Source organism: Toxotes jaculatrix, chromosome 10 (genome assembly GCF_017976425.1).
Source record: "Toxotes jaculatrix isolate fToxJac2 chromosome 10, fToxJac2.pri, whole genome shotgun sequence".
Taxonomy (NCBI): domain Eukaryota; kingdom Metazoa; phylum Chordata; class Actinopteri; family Toxotidae; genus Toxotes; species Toxotes jaculatrix.
Window position 1 is genome coordinate 747339 of NC_054403.1, and position 17891 is coordinate 765229.

Sequence of the window (17891 nt, forward strand, 5' to 3'; positions counted from 1 at the left end):
TCGAACGCTTTCTCCAGATCCACAAAACACATGTGGACTGGTTGGGCGAACTCCCATGAACCCTCGAGCACCCTATAGAGCAGGGGTGGGAAAACTACGGCCCGCGGGCCACATCCGGCCCGTTGGTCTTTTTAATCCGGCCCGCCGAAGATTGGTAGAGAATTGCCCAAATCAAATCATATCATAATTATGACTGCATGCATTTGACCTTGTCCTGTAATGCCTGGTGTTCCACCAGATGGCGCAGTAGGTGCAGAGATACATTGACTTGATTTTGCGGAGCCCGGGCTACTCTCTGTTATTACTCTCCTACTGCTGTGAAGCGATCTGCAACAATGAGTGGGCCAAAGAAAAGAAAAGTCGACAGTGAGTGTCGAGTGTTTAAAAAGGAATGGACAACTAAATACTTTTTCACCGAAGTCCGGTCAAAGGCGGTATGTCTTATTTGCCAAGAAACGGTTGCAGTTTTAAAGGAATACAACATCAGCCGTCACTTTTCCACCAAGCATGCTAATTATGCTAACAACCAGCCGACGCAAGAACGGACAGCTACCGCTCAGAGGTTGGCAGCTAGTTTGCAGGCTCAGCAAAACACTTTTATCCGACAAACTGCCATCCAAGAATCAAGCACGAAGGCAAGTTATTTGCTGACATTCAAATTAGCAAAGACTAGCAAGCCTTTTTCCGAAGGGGAGTTTCTCAAAGAGTGTATGGTAGAAACAGCAGGCATCTTGTGTCCTGAGAGCAAGAACAAATTTGAAAAAATTAGCTTATCACGCAGGACAGTGACTCGCCGTGTTGAGCTAATTGATGAAGACTTAGCTAGCAAGCTAAACAAAAAAGCGGAGTCATTTACATTATATTCCTTGGCACTGGATGAAAGTATTGACATAAAAGACACCTCTCAGCTTTTAATTTTCATCAGAGGGATTAATGACAATTTTGAGATAACGGAGGAGTTTTTGGCCATGGAATCCCTAAAGGGGAAAACGCGGGGAGAGGACTTGTATAACAGCGTGTCGGGGGTCATCAAAAGGCACAAGCTACCTTGGAGTACGCTCGCCAACATTACCACAGATGGATCGCCAAATCTGACAGGAAAAAACGTTGGGTTGCTCAAAAGAATGCAGGAGCGAGTGAAAGAGGACAACCCCGAGCAGGAGGTAATTTTCTTACACTGCATAATTCACTAGGAAGCACTGTGTAAATCCGTATTGCAGCTTGACCACGTAGTGAAGCCAGTTGTGAAACTCGTTAACTTTATTCGAGCGAGGGGTCTTCAACATCGTCAGTTTATTAAGTTTCTTGAAGAAACTGACGCTGATCACCAGGACTTGCTTTACCACTCCAATGTCCGCTGGTTAAGTTTGGGGAAAGTTTGTCAACGAGTGTGGGAGCTCAAAGAGGAGATTACCTCATTTTTGGAGCTACTTGAGAAAGCTGAGGATTTTCCTGAGCTGAGTGACACCGATTGGCTTTGTGATTTAGCTTTTGCTGTGGACATACTGACACACATGAACGAGCTGAACGTGAAGCTACAAGGGAAAGACCAGTTTGTGCATGAAATGTACACAAACGTCAGAGCCTTCAAAACCAAGCTAGCTTTATTCTCAAAGCAAATGTCAAACAAGTCATTTGCTCATTTCCCCACACTGGCTCAGCTGAAGCCCCTTGACGTGTGAAAAAATACGGGAAATCAATGGATGACCTGCGTGGAGAATTCTGCCGTCGGTTCTCCGATTTTGGAAAAATTGACAAGTCACTTCAGCTGGTATCATGTCCCTTCACACAAGACCCTGAAACGGCGCCACAGGAGTTGCAGTTGGAACTGATTGATCTCCAGTGTGACACCGTCTTAAAGGAGAAGTTCAGCTCTCTTAAACTGGATGAGTTTTATGCTTCATTAAGCGCAGCCAAATTTCCAAACATCCAGAAGATGGCACGGAGGATGCTGGTGTTGTTTGGCTCTACGTATGTGTGTGAACAGACTTTTAGTGTGATGAACACTAACAAAGCACCCCACAGATCCCAGTTGAGTGATGAACACCTCAGATCTGTTCTGAGAATTGCCACAACAAAACTAACACCAGACTTTGATGCACTGGCAAAAAAGGGTGATCAACAACACTGTTCCCACTAAAAGTGAATGTAAGCATTAACACTGTAATGCCTTTTCTGTGTTTAAGTTTGATATGAATGCATCTGGTGCTGGCCCAGCCCGTCTGTCAAATTTTAAAAGTCAATGTGGCCCCTGAGCCAAAAAGTTTGCCCACCCCTGCTATAGAGAGTATAGAGCTGGTCCAGTGTTCCACGACCAGGACGAAAACTGCATTGTTCCTCCTGGATTCGAGGTTCGACTATCAGCCGAATCCTCCTCTCCAGCACCCTGGCATAGACTTTCCCAGGGAGGCTGAGAAGTGTGATCCCCCTATAGTTGGAGCACACTCTCCGGTCCCCCTTCTTGAAAAGAGGGACCACCACCCCTGTCTGCCACTCCAGGGGTACTGTCCCCGACCGCCACGCGATGTTACAGAGGCGTGTCAGCCAAGACAGCCCTGCAACATCCAGAGACTTGAGGTACTTGGGACGGACCTCATCCACCCCCGGTGCCTTGCCACCAAGGAGCTTTTTGACCACCTCAGTGACTTCAGCTTGGGTGATGGATGAGTCCGCCACCGAACCCCCATCCCCTGTTTCCTCAATGGAAATCGTAACAGCGGGATTGAGGAGATCCTCAAAGTACTCTTTCCACCGTCCAATAATGTCCCCAGTCAAGGTCAACAGCTCTCCACCTCCACTGTAAATAGTGTTGGTAGAGTACTACTTCCCTCTCCTGAGGCGCCGGACGGTTTGCCAGAATCTCCTTGAGGCCGACCGATAGTCCTCCTTCATGGCCTCACCAAACCTCTCCCAGATACGAGTTTTTGCCTCTACAACCGCCTGGGCTGCGGCCCTCTTGGCCTGTCGGTACCTGTCAGCTGCCTCGGGAGCCCCACAAGCCAACCAGGCCCAATAGGACTCCTTCTTCAGCTTGACGGCATCCCTTACTTCCGATGTCCACCACCGGGTTCGGGGATTACCGCCACGACAGGCACCGGAGACCTTATGACCACAGCTCCGGACGGCCGCATCAACAATAGATGCAGAGAACATGGTCCACTCAGACTCAGTGTCCCCAGCCTCTCTCGGTATCTGGTTGAAGCTCTCCCGGAGGTGGGAGTTGAAGATCCCCCTGACAGCTCAGCCCCTCTCTTTACCCGAGTGTCCAAGACATACGGCCGAAGGTCAAACGACACGACCACAAAGTCGATCATCGACCTTCGGCCTAGGGTGTCCTGGTGCCATGTGCACTGATGGACACCCTTATGCTTGAACATGGTTTTCATTATGGACAAACTGCGACTAGCTCAGAAGTCCAACAACAGAACACCATTCAGGTTCTGATCGGGGAGGCCGTTCCTCCCAATCACGCCCCTCCAGGTGTCACTGTCGCTGCCCACATGGGCGTTGAAGTCCCCCAGCAAAATGACAGAGTCCCCGGTTGGAGCACCATCCAGTACCCCTCCCAGGGACTCCAAGAAGGTCTGGTACTCTACATTGCTGTTCGGCCCATAGGCCGAGATAACCGTAAGAGACCTCTCCCCAACCCGAAAGCGCAGGGAGGCGACCCTCTCATTCACCGGGGAAAACTCCAACACATGGCAGCTGAGCTGGGGAGCTGTAAGCAAGCCCACACCAGCCTGCCGCCTCTCACCGTGGGCAAGTCCAGAATAGAAGAGAGTCCAGCCTCTCTCAAGGAGTTGGGTTCCAGAGCCCAAACTGTGCGTGGAGGTGAGCCCGACTATTTCTAGTCGGTATCTCTCAACCTCCCGCACCAGCTCAGGCTCCTTCCCCCCCAGTGAGGTGACATTCCATGTCCCGAGAGCCAGTTTCTGTGCCCTGAGATTGGGTCGCCGAGGCCCCTGCCTTCGACCACCGCCCAATTCACACTGCACCCGCCCCCCACGTTTCCTCCCGCAGGTGGTGGGTCCACGGGAGGATGGCTCCACGTCGTTCCTTCGGGCATTGCCCGGCCGGGCCCCGTAGGGAGAGGTCCGGCCACCAGATGCTCGCGTGCGTGCCTCAACCCCAGGCCTGGCTCCAGGGTGAGGCCCCGGCTGCGCCATACCGGGCGACGTAGCTGGCCTTGTTTTGAATATATTCATAGGAGGCTTGTGAACCGCTCTTGGTCTGACCCGTCCCCCAAGACCTGTTTGCCTTGGGAGACCCTACCAGGGCAATTTGCCCCGACAACATAGCTCCTAGGATCATTCAGGTACTCAAACCCCTCCACCACGATAAGGTGACGGTTCAAGGAGGAGAAGGTAATCGCTCTATCCTCCTTGAATCAACAGGTGCGCTATTGAAGACATGTTGGTGCAATTGTCGTGTTTCACACGTCAATAAACCCGCATCTCATCACGCAGGAGCAAGACAGCAGTACATCAGTCGAACCTGTGAAGATTGAATTAGCCCATTACTGGTGGTATAACGCCCCTTTGTGGCTGAAATCGAGGCCGTTTTGGGTGGTTCGTCTGTGTCTGGGTTCCTGTCCTGGGGTCGCTGCTGGACTATTGAGGTGGAGGACACGGCGACGGGACCAGTGGAGCGAGAGATGTGTGGGTTGCTAAGTGGAAATGAGAGTCTAGTAGGATGTCCTCTCTGTTTCTTTGAAATAGTTCTTTTATTCAAGTGTGTGTTACAATGAGTTATTTTTTTTTTTTTACATTTGGTTATTTTTATTTACCGTTAAAGAGTGGTGAGTACCGGACATTCTAATAAATGACTAAAACTCTCTTTCCCAAGTTGTCCCTCTGTGCTATGACGTAATCCGAGAGCGACAGTGAGGTGGATTTAAATTTAACTTTAGCTAAGCCCTACCGCTTCCGTGGCTGTGTCACCATCGCCGTGTCCTCCACCTGTAATTATGGTTAGTATGTACAGAGTCAGGCCGTTTCAGGTTTATTATGAATATTCAAGGATCGGCCGGGACTAACGGGAGGAGAGCCACCGGACAGATCACTCTCCATCGGCGGAACGGGAGACCCCCGCCCACGGCCAGAGAAGGAAAAACCGGAGACCTATATGGGAGGTAGGTGGGTCTAGGTGAAGGAGGGGGAGGGAGGGGGAAAAAAAGGAAATTAGGGGAAGGTGAAGGGGAAGGAGAAGGGAAGGTTCAAAGTCTCGGGTCGCCTGGCCCGGGCCGGGGGTCCCCACCCCCGGCTCACAGAAGCTCTCCTCCGGCGTCCTGAAATAAATCACAGATTAATTTGTGACTCCGTGCATCAGAGTTGGAGGATGCGTTCCGCCGTCTCCGGGGTCCAGTGAATGTTGTCGGATGTTGTAACGAACTGATGTGAGGGCAGCAGCCCCAGGAAGGGAAGGTGGCTGAAAATGAAATTATCGATGGTGTTAAGATTTTTTTGTTGCTCCTGTGGGAGGAGAGGCGAGTAGTTAATGATCGGGAAGAGGATGTTGGCATTGGGAAACACTGTTTGAGCCTTCCTGTACACCTGACGTAGTTGTTTTATAGAGGTTTTTTGTGGATCCTGGTCTCTATTGTTGATACCTACGGACAGCACCACTATTTCCACCAAGGGATGTTTGGGTGTTTTGCCAAGGACATGCTGAAAGTGGTAGAAAGCTGCGCCAGGATAGCTGTCTATTTGTAGATTTTTGTTTTTGTAGGGTGGAATACGGTTCAAATTGGAGTCGCCGAGGAACCAAATAGGTTTTTTCCCCCTGAAACTCCAATCCAGAATTTTTCTTCCTTTTCTTGCCTTGTGCTGGCACGGAAAGTACATGGCCCCCGGCGAGTGGTCGGGGGCCGATGCACTCCCCGTGCCAGCAGTCGGCTCGTTTGTGAGGTGCCCAGACATAGAGACAGCATCCGACAGGGGTCCCACCGAGGTATTTTGGGTGGATTCAGATTGGGTCGCTCTGCCATGCAGGTCAGTATGTTTATACTTTTTCGACCCCTGAATCATCATGTTCGTATCCACCACTTTTTTTCTCTCGGGTGGGCCCAGTCCCCATATGGGATTTGATGTTTTTTGCTGCCTCAGTCTGGCACCATCACCTAGGGAGATATGAAATGGTGAGATGTTTCCCTGGCTATCCTGAGCACTGTTCTGTGTTTGGAAGTTATGTTTTTCTGTTGTTGTATTTGGGTAGGTGGATTTAGTCTCCTGATAGGACTTCCCCTCCCTTGTGTGTTTCTGTCTAGGTTTTGTGTTTGTCATTTGAATGTGACCCTCACTCCTGTTTTTCCTATCTGCGAGAGACCTCCTCATCCTATTGCTCGGGATAAAGTCATCCTCAGATGAAGACGATGATGGTGGTCCCTGCTCCCTCCCCTGTCCAGGCCCAAGGGGGCGCCAAGGGGCAGCCGGCCGGGCAGCCAGGAGAGTTCTGGTGGCCGCAGGGCTTTGGATTCTCTCACCAGTGGGAAGACACACAACCGGCGAGAGGGGCACTCGGGGAGGAGCTTCTCCTGATCTCCCCAAAGAGGTAATTTTCTCTATTACCTCCTCCTCCATGGGTGTTGATTGAGATTTCCTCAAATCAGTTTGTTTAAACATATTCAATAATGCACCCTCATCCAGATGTTGAAGCTCAGCTGGTGTCTCCCCACTCACCGCCAGCCCGCCCAGAATGTTGGGCCGGAGTATTGGCGCCCCCCGTGGCCCAGGTAGGGGCGGGAACTCCTCCGCATCCTCCAGGTCCAGACCCGATGGAGTGTCACCAGAAGACTCCTCCGTGGACGGAGGCACCGGGTCTGAGATATGGGATGGCTCCAACAGAACACGGGCAGTTGTGATTGTCAACTGGGTCAGTCTGGCTTTATAGCGTTTCTTGGCCCAGCCCACCGCAATTTGAAATGCCGTTTCATTTAGCGGTAGCTGATTATACTCTATTAGGATTTTTGAATAGTGGTCCTGTAAAATGGAAAGGTTATTTTCCATCCATTTTTGCGTGTTTTCTTTTACTGCCGTTTTAACTTGTTCTGTTGGGAAGGAGGGTTTAATAAACATCGTCAGTCTGTCTACCTGTCTCAGCATGCCCTTCGGTGGATTTTTGGTGAAGATGGCCTGGTCTATGATATTTTTGTGGTGAACTGCTTGTATTAATTTAAAGCAGTATTTCGCCAGTTGCCGAGTGAACTCATCTGGTGCTGTCCTGAGGTACTGAGAATTAAATTCCCTCTGATCCACTTCTCCATTTCTATTGGTTGTGATTCCATTTTCTGAATGTGTAGTCCTGTCTCTCGTTCTATTCCTGTTTTGTGTTATAGCAGTCTCCCTCCTTAGGCTGGAGTGGGTCATCTTGGTTGTAAAAAAGAATACTTTGGTCAGTGGGGGCCTACCTGTGAGTCCTGTATCTCCAGGGTCCGAAGTTGAAATTCCCCCGGCCGGGGTTCTCTGCTGGTTTCGGATTCTGTTGGAGAGTCCAGGCGTTCGTGGATCTATTCAGGTTGGTGCTGCTCTTTTCTACTCCATTTCTGTTAGTTCTCTTCCTTTTTGTCGAGGCAGGCCTAGTGGGGAAGGCCCCCGACTGACTTTTGTTAAGTTTAAAATCAATTATCTTTATTTGGAATTCAATAGTTTTTAAAAAAAGAGAAAAATTGTCAATGAAGACCAAATCCGGTCAATATTTTTAGCTTGCAAGTCAATTTAGATAAAAGGTGCCAAGAATTATGCCCAATCCAGCCTAAGAAAGCCCCTAACGTTTCGCAGTGTGACTGCTTCTTCAGAGGGGGATGATGGGGGAGACTGAATGGGGGGTATATATAGACTAGGGAAGTGGGAGTCTAAAACCAACCCCCCAGGGAAGTTCCTCACTATATGATTGGCCCTATACCTTTGTGTCCAACCCTTTCTTGTTTTACCTAGCCAACCTCCAGAGAGGTTCCAGAGTACAGATAGAAAGGTTAGTTCTGATAAAAATTCAAACTTTTTGGAGGGAAAAGAGGGGGGGGGGGGTAAAAGGAAGGGAATTATAAAAGGGGATTGGATCTTTTCTATAAAGGGAGGGTATTTATGGGGGGTGGGTTACTAGGTAGATTTGTAATACATATTCTAAGAGAGACTAAGAAAATAGATACAACATGGATAAGGGGAAATCTAAAAAGTGTTTATTAATGTTTATTTTAAGAACAGAGGGTCAATAAAATAAAGCAGGTCCCTGGTTAGGGTAAAAGGAGAGACAGTGATGAGGCCTAAAAAATAAATAAAATAACTAAAAGGCTGAGACTTGATTGTTCTGTATTAAAAAATACTTTCTGGAATTCATCTGTCTCTAGGATTCCTATTCTTTCTGCCCACTTTTGTGGTATTTCTCATTGGTTGGGGAAGTGAGGGTAAGCAAGCTGCACAGGCCCCTGGCATCTGGCTAGGTTAGGTTAGAAAGGATTAATTTTTAAATAATCACAAATTGTGACTAGGGTGCACTGGCACAGGTGCCTGCACAGTGTCACCTCCCCCACTTCCCTTTATGGTCTGTATTTTTTTCTTTTTCTCCTGAGAGGTTGATTCTGATTTATGTTATTGTTGTTTTTCTTTTTTGTTTTATATTTCTTAGACCAACCTATTGACAGTCCCTCCATTTTTGGGTTGGGACGGAGAGTCAATCTCTTCTCTCTAAAAAACTGGAGTCATCTGCAATGGTTAATAACATTATTACAATATAATAAATACAATAAATATCAGATAAAGGAATAAATAACATTAAGGTAAGTGCTTGAAAGAGTTGGTATAAGTGCAATGAATAAAAATACCATTATTTACATAAATAAGAAAAGCATGCAAAATCTTTCATATATCATGCAAAGTATAAGGAAATAGTTTGCCAATCTTTCATCCTCTAATTGAGGATCATTGGTTTCTTCATTAGGCACTAAGGGAGGATAAGATACAGGAGATAAAGTTATGCAATTGAGACATGGGTGGTATAGAGGTTAGGGTTAGAGTTAAAGTGGGGGGTGGAATGGTTAGGGTTAGGATAGGGGAGGCTTAGGGGTCAGGTGATGAGGTAAAAGGGAGAGGGGAAAAGGAAAAAAGGATAGAAGGGTTAAGGTTAGGGAGAGTATATGGATGGGGGAGTAATAAAAGGTTAGGATTAGGAGGGGTAGGGAGGTATTAGAGAGGGTAGAGAGGTTAGGATTAGGCAAGGGAGGAGAGGAGGGAGAGGGAGGGAGGAACGGTTAAGGTTAGGAATGGAAAATACGGGTTGGGTTTAGGTAAAAGGGAATACAAAGGGGGATGGGTTAGGTTTAGGAATAAGGAGGGGGGAATCAGATGAGGAGGGAGAAAGATACAAACCCTTGTTCGGGTAGGAGGAGGAGAGCTTTGAGGCTAGGGTTAGGGTTAGGGAACTATTGCAATCTGATACTATAGGACTTCCGGGAGGAACTTCATAAGGAACAGTTCAGGTCTCGGGTTCTTTATGTATCTTGGGTAGTAAATAAAAGTAGCAGGGTCTTGGGTTGTCTGGTCCAGAGAGATGGTCTTTTTGTTTGGCAGTAATGAACTTTTTATTGTATAATATGTGAATTTTGTTCCTGAGTGTGTTTTGTGTATGTGGCTGAATGGTGTCCTGAAGTGGTTTGTCGTAGGTTGGATTGTTAAGCTGACGGTTGGCTTCTAATAAATTTTGTTGTCGATCCATGATTATGATTTTGGATCCTTTGTCTGCCGGTTCGAAAATAATGTTAGGTTCGGAAATGATCTCAGATAGGGCCCTGCGTTCCGGCCCCGAGAGGTTATCGGGGATATCCCTTGGGGGCCGGAAACGTTGCAGGGCCCTATTATTCTGTTGAATGGTTTGGTGGATGAGTGGATGGAGTTTTCTCTTTAAGATATGAAGGAGCCTGGCCATTGAGGGCCTTATATGTAAGGAGAAGGATTTTAAAATCAATTCTGGATTTTACAGGAAGCCAATGAAGAGAAGTTAGTACAGGAGTAATATGATCTCTCTTGCCAATTCCAGTCAGTACTCTTGCTGCAGCATTTTGGATCAGCTGGAGGCTTTTTAGAGAGTTAACTGGACATCCTGATAATAGGGAATTACAGTAGTCCAGTCTAGAAGTAACAAAAGCATGGACTAATTTTTCAGCATCACTCTGCGACAGAATGTTCCTAATCTTACTGATATTGCGCAGGTGAAAGAAGGCGGTCCTACAGACTTGTTTTATGTGTGAGTTAAAGGACAAATCCTGATCAAAAATAACTCCAAGGTTTCTCACAGTCGTACTGGAGGCTAAATTAATGCCATCCAGAGTAACTATATGATTAGATCAACTGTTTCTGAGGTGTTTGGGACCAAACAAAATAACCTCAGTTTTGTCCGAATTCGGAAGAAGAAAGTTACAGGTCATCCAGGCCTTTATGTCTTTAAGACATGTCTGAAGTATGGCTAACTGATCTGTTTCGTCTGGCTTCAAAGATAAGTATACCTGGGTATCATCTGCATAGCAATGGAAATTTATTCCATGCTTCCTGATAATATTGCCGAGGGGAAGCATGTATAAGGTGAACAATATCGGTCCAAGCACAGAACCCTGTGGAACTCCATGCCTTACTCTGGTATATATGGAGGGATCATCATTAACATGAACAAACTGGTATCTATCTGATAGATATGATTTAAACCAGTCTAGTGCTCTTCCTTTAATCCCAATAACATGTTCCAATCTTTCCAATAGGATACTATGATCAATAGTGTCAAATGCAGCACTAAGATCTAGCAGGACAAGTATAGAGACGAGTCCATTATCTGATGCTATGAGAAGGTCGTTGGTAACTTTCACCAGTGCTGTCTCTGTGCTGTGATGAACTCTAAATCCTGACTGAAAAACTTCAAACAAACTGTTCCTATGTAGATGGTTACACAACTGAGTGGCAACAGCCTTTTCAAGAATTTTAGAGTTAAAGGGGAGATTGGATATAGGTCTATAGTTTGCCAAAATGTCAGAGTCCAGAGAAGGCTTTTTAAGTAAAGGTTTGATAACTGCAACCTTAAAAGCCTGTGGAACATATCCTGTTACCAAAGAGAGATTTATCTGATCTAATATGTTAGTGCCAATCAAAGGCAAAACATCTTTAAGAAGTCTGGTCGGGATAGGATCCAAAAGACATGTTGATGATTTAGATTTAGAAACTATTGAAGTCAATTCAGCGAGATCTATAGGAGAGAAACAGTCTAACAACAAATCAGGACTGGCAGACATTTCTAAAGATGCTGTTCTAGACATACCTACATCATTAACAGTTGTAGGCAGGATAAGATGGATTCTGTTTCTAATGTCTACTATTTTGTTGTTAAAGAAGCTCATAAAGTCATTACTAGTAAGAGCTAGGGGGATGCATGGTTCAATAGAGCTATGGCTCTTTGTCAGCCTGGCTACAGTGCTGAAAAGAAACCTAGGGTTGTTCTTGTTTTCCTCTATTAATGATGAGTAATAGGCAGTTCTTGCCTTACGAAGGGCTTTTTTATACGTTATGAAGCTGTCTTTCCAGGCTAGGCGTAATTCCTCTAAATTAGTGGATAACCACTTCCTTTCCAGCTTTCGTGATATCTGCTTTAAAGTACGTATTTGTGAATCATACCATGGAGCTAGCTTTCTCTGATTACTGACCTTCTTTTTCAAAGGGGCAACAGAGGCAAGGGTTGAACGCAATGAAGCAGCAGTACTATCAACTAGATAGTCTATATCTGCTGGAGTAAGGTTTAGGCCATTGCCCTCTGTAAAACTGGGATATGGCAACGGAGAAAATAGAGATGGAATAGCTTCCTTATATTTGATAATAGCATTATCAGACAAATATCTACAGTAGTTAATTTTATTCCCAGATGCTGTGCAGTTCATTATTGTAAATTCAAATGTTACTAAAGAATGATCAGATAAAACAGGGTTCTGAGGGAATACTGTCAAATATTCAGCTTCTATGCCATAGGTCAGTACAAGATCAAGGGTGTGATTGAAACGGTGCGTTGGTTTGTTAACATTTTGTAAAAAGCCAATTGAGTCTAATACTGAATAGAAAGCAGTCTTAAGGCTGTCATTGTGGGTATCGACATGAATATTAAAGTCGCCCACTATAATTGCTTTATCCGTACTAAGCACTAAATCAGATAAAAATTCAGTGAATTCAGACAAAAACTCTGATTTCAAAGGATTCAAAGGCTTTTATTGTCAATTCACCATATGTCAGACATACAGGGGAATCGAAATGTTGTTTCTTCTCTCAACAATGTGTGTTTTACAATATAAATAAACAATTTAAATAAAACCAGCTAAATAAACAAACTTTCACTACAATATAAATATATAGTAAAGAAATATATGGAAAACAAATATATATATATATATGTATACATATAAATATGAATATGAAAATTGCAGATTGCTGAATAGTGCAAATGGTTATGTGCAAGTTGGCCAAAAGATTGTCTTAGTTACAGAGTCCAGGTGGCAGTGGGGGTGGGGGGTGGGGGTCAGCAGAGTTGGAGTCCAGGGGCGGGGGGCAGGGGGGGGAGGTAGTGTACAGAGTTCAGTGTCCTGACAGCCTGGTGGATGAAGCTGTTGGACAGTCTTGTGGAGCGGGCCCGGAGGCATCGGAACCGTCTCCCTGAAGGCAGGAGGCTGAAGTGGGGGTGTGAGGGGTGTGAGTTGTCTTTCACAATGTTGATGGCTCTGCGGGTGATGCGTGTGTTATAAATGTCTGTGAGGGGCAACAGAGGGACACCGATGATCTTGCTGGCTGCATTCACTATGCGTTGCAGTGTCTTTCGGCAGGAGGCAGTGCAGCCTCTGTACCACACAGTGATGCAGCCAGTGATGATGCTCTCAATGGTGCCCCGGTAGAAAGAGCACATGATGGGAGGTGGGACATGGGCTCTTCTCAGTTTGCGGAGGAAGTAGAGGCGTTTTTGAGCTTTCTTGGCCAGCTGTGTTGTGTTTATTGTCCAGGAGAAGTCCTCAGAAATGTGCACCCCCAGGAACTTGGTGCTGTTCACCCTCTCCACTGCAGCGCCGTCGATGGTCAGTGGGGGATGCTGTGAAGGCCTTCTCCTGAAGTCGATAACCATCTCTTTGGTCTTTCCCACGTTGAGGAAGAGATTGTTATCCTTGCGCCACTGGACCAGTTGGCTCACCTCAGTCCTGTAGTTTGCCTCATCCTGGTTGGTGATGAGGCCCACCACGGTCGTGTCATCCGCAAACTTGATGATGTGGTTGGTGTTGTGGCTGGGTACGCAGTCGTGAGTCAGCAGGGTGAAGAGTAGCGGGCTGAGTACACAACCTTGTGGAGCCCCTGTGCTCAGCATGATGGTCCTGGAGGTTTTGCTGCCAGCCCTTACCTTTTGTGGTCTCTCTGATAAAAAGTCCAGCACCCAGTTACACAGAGAGGTCTTGACTCCCAGGCATCCCAATTTGTGTGTTAGCTGCTGGGGGATGATTGTATTAAATGCTGAGCTAAAATCTAGAAACAGCATTCGCACAAGAGTCTTTGGAGTCAAGGTGGGTGAGGGCTGGGTGGAGTGCGGCTACGATGGCATCCTCAGTAGACCTGTTGGTCCTGTATGCAAACTGAAACGGGTCATGGGTTGGGGGGAGGACGGATTTGATGGTCTGCATAACCAGCCGCTCGAAGCACTTCATTATGATGGGTGTCAGTGCTACGGGCCGGTAGTCATTGTGGCTGGACGGGTGTGGTTTCTTTGGTACCGGTATTATTGTGGTGGCCTTGAAACACTTGGGGACGACCGCTTGGCTCAGGAAGATGTTGAAAATGTCAGTTAAGACATCCTTGAGCTCCTCAGCACAGTCCTTTAGGACCCGACCAGGTATGTTGTCCGGTCCAGCTGCCTTGCGTGGGTTGATCCTAGAAAGGACCTTCCTCACACTGGCTGAAGATAAGGACACAGCCTGCTCGTCCGGAGGAGGTGATGATTTCTGTGCTGGTGTGGTGTTCTGTGTCTCAAAGCGCCCAAAGAAGTCGTTGAGGCTGTTCAGCAGTGAGATGTCACTGTCACAGGTTTGTGGGAGGGGGTTGTAGTCAGTGAGGGTTCGAATGCCTCTCCACAGGCTTTGTGTGTCCCTGGTGTTACTGAAGTGGCTAGTTATTTTCTTGCTGTATTGTTGTTTTGCTACTTTGATTCCACGGGACAGGTTGGCTCTGGCTGTTGCTAGCCCTGCAGTGTCCCCAGCCCTGAAGGCTGAGTCCCGAGCCCTCAGGAGCCTGTGGACCTCGCCTGTCAACCATGGTTTCTGGTTAGCTCGGATGGTAATGGTTTTTCTGTGGGTGACATCGTCAGTGCACTTTGTGATGTATGCAGTGACAGCATCGGTGTATTCTTCAATGTCTGTGTGGTTATTGTTTGTAGCAGCCTGTTTGAAAATATCCCAGTCCGTTGTGTGGAAACAGTCTTTCAGTGCTGAGCAGGCCTCCTCTGGCCACATACCTCTCTTTGGGTTGGTCTGATGACTCTCACCTTTGGTCTGTGCGCAGGTCTCAGCAGGATGGTGATGTGGTCTGAGAGACCCAGGTGGGGGAGGGGGGAGGCCTTGTATGCTCCTTTGTGGTTTGTGTAGACAAAGTCCAGTGTGTTGTTTTCCCTGGTAGGGAAGTCAACATGCTGATGTAACTGAGGCAGAAAAACCTTTAAGTCTGCGTGGTTGAAGTCCCCAGCTGTTATGATAAACCCGTCTGGGTGTGCAGTCTGTTGTTCGTTGATGGCCTGGTAGAGTGGGCTGAGTGCTTCGCTCTTCTCTCTGGTGTTAGCGGTGGGGGGAATGTAAACAGCGACCAGCAGAACCGCTGTAAATTCCCTCGGTAGATAGAAGGGCCTGCACTTCAAGATGACGAACTCCACCCGTGGCGAACAATGTTTATGCACAACAACAACATTCCGACACCATGCGTCGCTGATGTAAACACAGACTCCCCCGCCGCGAGTCTTACCTCCCTCCACAGGGACACGGTCGGCGCGGTAGCATGTTAATCCAGCTAGCTTGATAGCAGAGTCCGGGATGTTGTCATTCAGCCATGTTTAACACAGCAGTCCCTCACATCACGCTGTGCAGATCTAAGGAGTTTTATGTGGTCCATCTTATTATCCAGTGATCTTACATTGGCTAGGATCAGTGATGGTATCGCTGGTCTGTGTGGGCTAGCTGCTAGCCTAGCCTGGATGCCTACTCGCTTGCCCCGCTTCTGCTTTCTTTCACACCGCTTCCGACGTCTCCTCTCACGGTGGGAAGCAGCAGCGAGGCCGTTGATCGATCGGGCCGGCGGAGTAATCCGAGGCTCTTGAGTAAGCAGCAGGTGGACGATACACCACAGCAAATAGGACTGGTTTTTCTGTCTTCCAATTTGGATGTGAGAGGCTGAAGAAGAAGGCTTTCAAATGTGCTATATTTCGGCTTAGGTCTAGGATTAATTAGTAAACTTGAGTGGTAGATTGCTGCCACTCCTCCTCCTCGGCCTGTGCCTCGAGGAATGTGATAATTAATATGACTAGCAGGGGTTGACTCATTTAGACTGACATACTCTTCCTCCTGCAGCCAGGTCTCAGTCAGACAGAATAAGTCAATCTGCTGATCCATTATCAAATCATTTACTAACAGAGATTTAGACAAGAGTGATCTAATGTTTAATAGCCCACATCTGATTGTGGTGTTTTTAGGTTCAGATACTTTTGTAGTAGTAATTTTTTTGAGGTTTTTATGAATAACAACTCTTGCATTTTTTAATTTATACACTTTTTGTTGACGGGGAGCAGACACAGTCTCTATAGGATAAAGGGAATCGTTAGAATGGTAGGAATAGTAAGAATCATGGGTGGGTGACAGCTCTAGAGAAACTGCAGAGAAGCGTGTAGGACTGCAACTCTGCCTCCTGGTCTCAACTCTGGGTTGTCATGACTTTGGTTGTCTCATAAAATCTGTCATATTTCTAGTTATGAGAGCTGCACCATCCAAAGTGGGATGGATGCCGTCTCTCCTAATCAGACCAGGTTTTCCCCAAAAAGTTTTCCAGTTATCAATGAAGGCCACGTCATTTGCTGGACACCACCTAGACAGCCAGCGACAGAATGATGACATGCGGCTAAACATGTCATCACTGGTCAAATCGGGCAGGGGTCCAGAGAACACTACGGAGTCCGACATTGTTTTGGCGCAGTTACACACCGATTCCACATTAATTTTAGTGACCTCCGATTGGCGTAATCGGGTGTCATTACCGCCGATGTGAATAACGATCTTACCAAATCTACGTTTATCCTTAGCCAGCAGTTTTAATTACGATTCAACGTCGACCATAGTTAAATGCATTTAACTATGGTCGCTGGAGCCCCTAACTCCCTAACATTTCGCAAAATGGAGCTGCCAATAACCAGAGATTTTTCCTCAGCGGGTGTGTCGCTGATTGGGGAAAATCTATTTGAAACATGAAGCAGTTGATGGTAAACCACGGGCCGTTGTTTCATGCTATGCTTCCTTCGGACTGCCGCCCTGGCTTCCTGGCTGCTCGGGAGCTGCCGGGGAACGGCTGATAGGAGCTAATGTAGGACGGCTAGCTGTAGCTAATCTAGGCTGGTCCGCATCAGCTACAGGGGACTGACTAGCTAGCGCTGCTACGGGGCGATTATCTATGATGCGGAGCCGAGCCTCTACTTCCCTCAGCCTCGCCTCCAATGCTACAAAAATGCTACATTTATTACACATACCATTATCGCTAAAAGAGGCAGAGGAGTAACTAAACATCTCACACACCGTGCAAGAGAGAGGAGAGACAGCAGGAGAAAGAGAAGCCATTGCTAACAGCTAAGCTAGCGGACCAGAGATAGAGTAATTAGATTAGAGTGTAGTGTTAAATCCCGAGGGACACGTGTACCACAGATGTTTAACTAAAGCAATATACGTATACAGGAATTCAGAGATTGACCACAGAACACGGCAAAGTTAGAGTTGCTTAATAAGCTAGGATAACACTCGTAACACCACAATGCAGAAGCAGCAAACAGGAAGTGACACAATACTTTACCACCACGTCACCACATATCCAGTGACGCATGACTTTGGTTGTCTATTAAAACGTATCCAGTGACGCATGACAGAGGAGTAACTAAACATCTCACACACCAAAAGGACATCCAGAAAAAACTCATCACGAAGAGCAGAATCAACCATGTCTTGGATAGAAACCCAGCAGGCCTACGGATATGTAGCAGGATGAAAGTATCTGTTGAAAATGTTCGAAACCAAATTCGCATGATGATAAGACAAGAGTAATGTTTGTATTTGGAAATGTACATCCAAAAATAAAAGTCATTTGGTAATTACAGAGACTCTGTCTTTTTCCAGGTTTTTTACATCATACATCATAAGACTTCAAAGGAGCAAGTCACATCCCCCAAAAAATCTATGTCAAACTGCTGCTTGACAGAGGGCAAAGGTTAGGAGTGAATGGGCGGTAGGTTCATGTTCCAGGAATTGGACCTCCATGCTGTACCTACCAAAGACACATGCCCAGGACAGTTCCCTGAGAGAGGGCAAAGTTTAAGAGTGAATGGGTGGTAGGTTCATGTTGGAATTGGACCTCCTTGCGGTATGTACCTCAGACACATGCCCAAGACAGTTGTTTGACAGAGGGCAAAGGTTAGGAGTGAATGGTGGGTAAGTTCATGTTCCTGGAATTGGACCTCCTTGTGGTAAGTACCTCAGACACATGCCCAGGACAGTTGTTTGACAGAGGGCAAAGGTTAGGAGTGAACGGTGGGTAAGTTCATGTTCCTGGAATTGGACCCCCATGCGGTAAGTACCTCAGACACATGCCCAGGACAGTTGC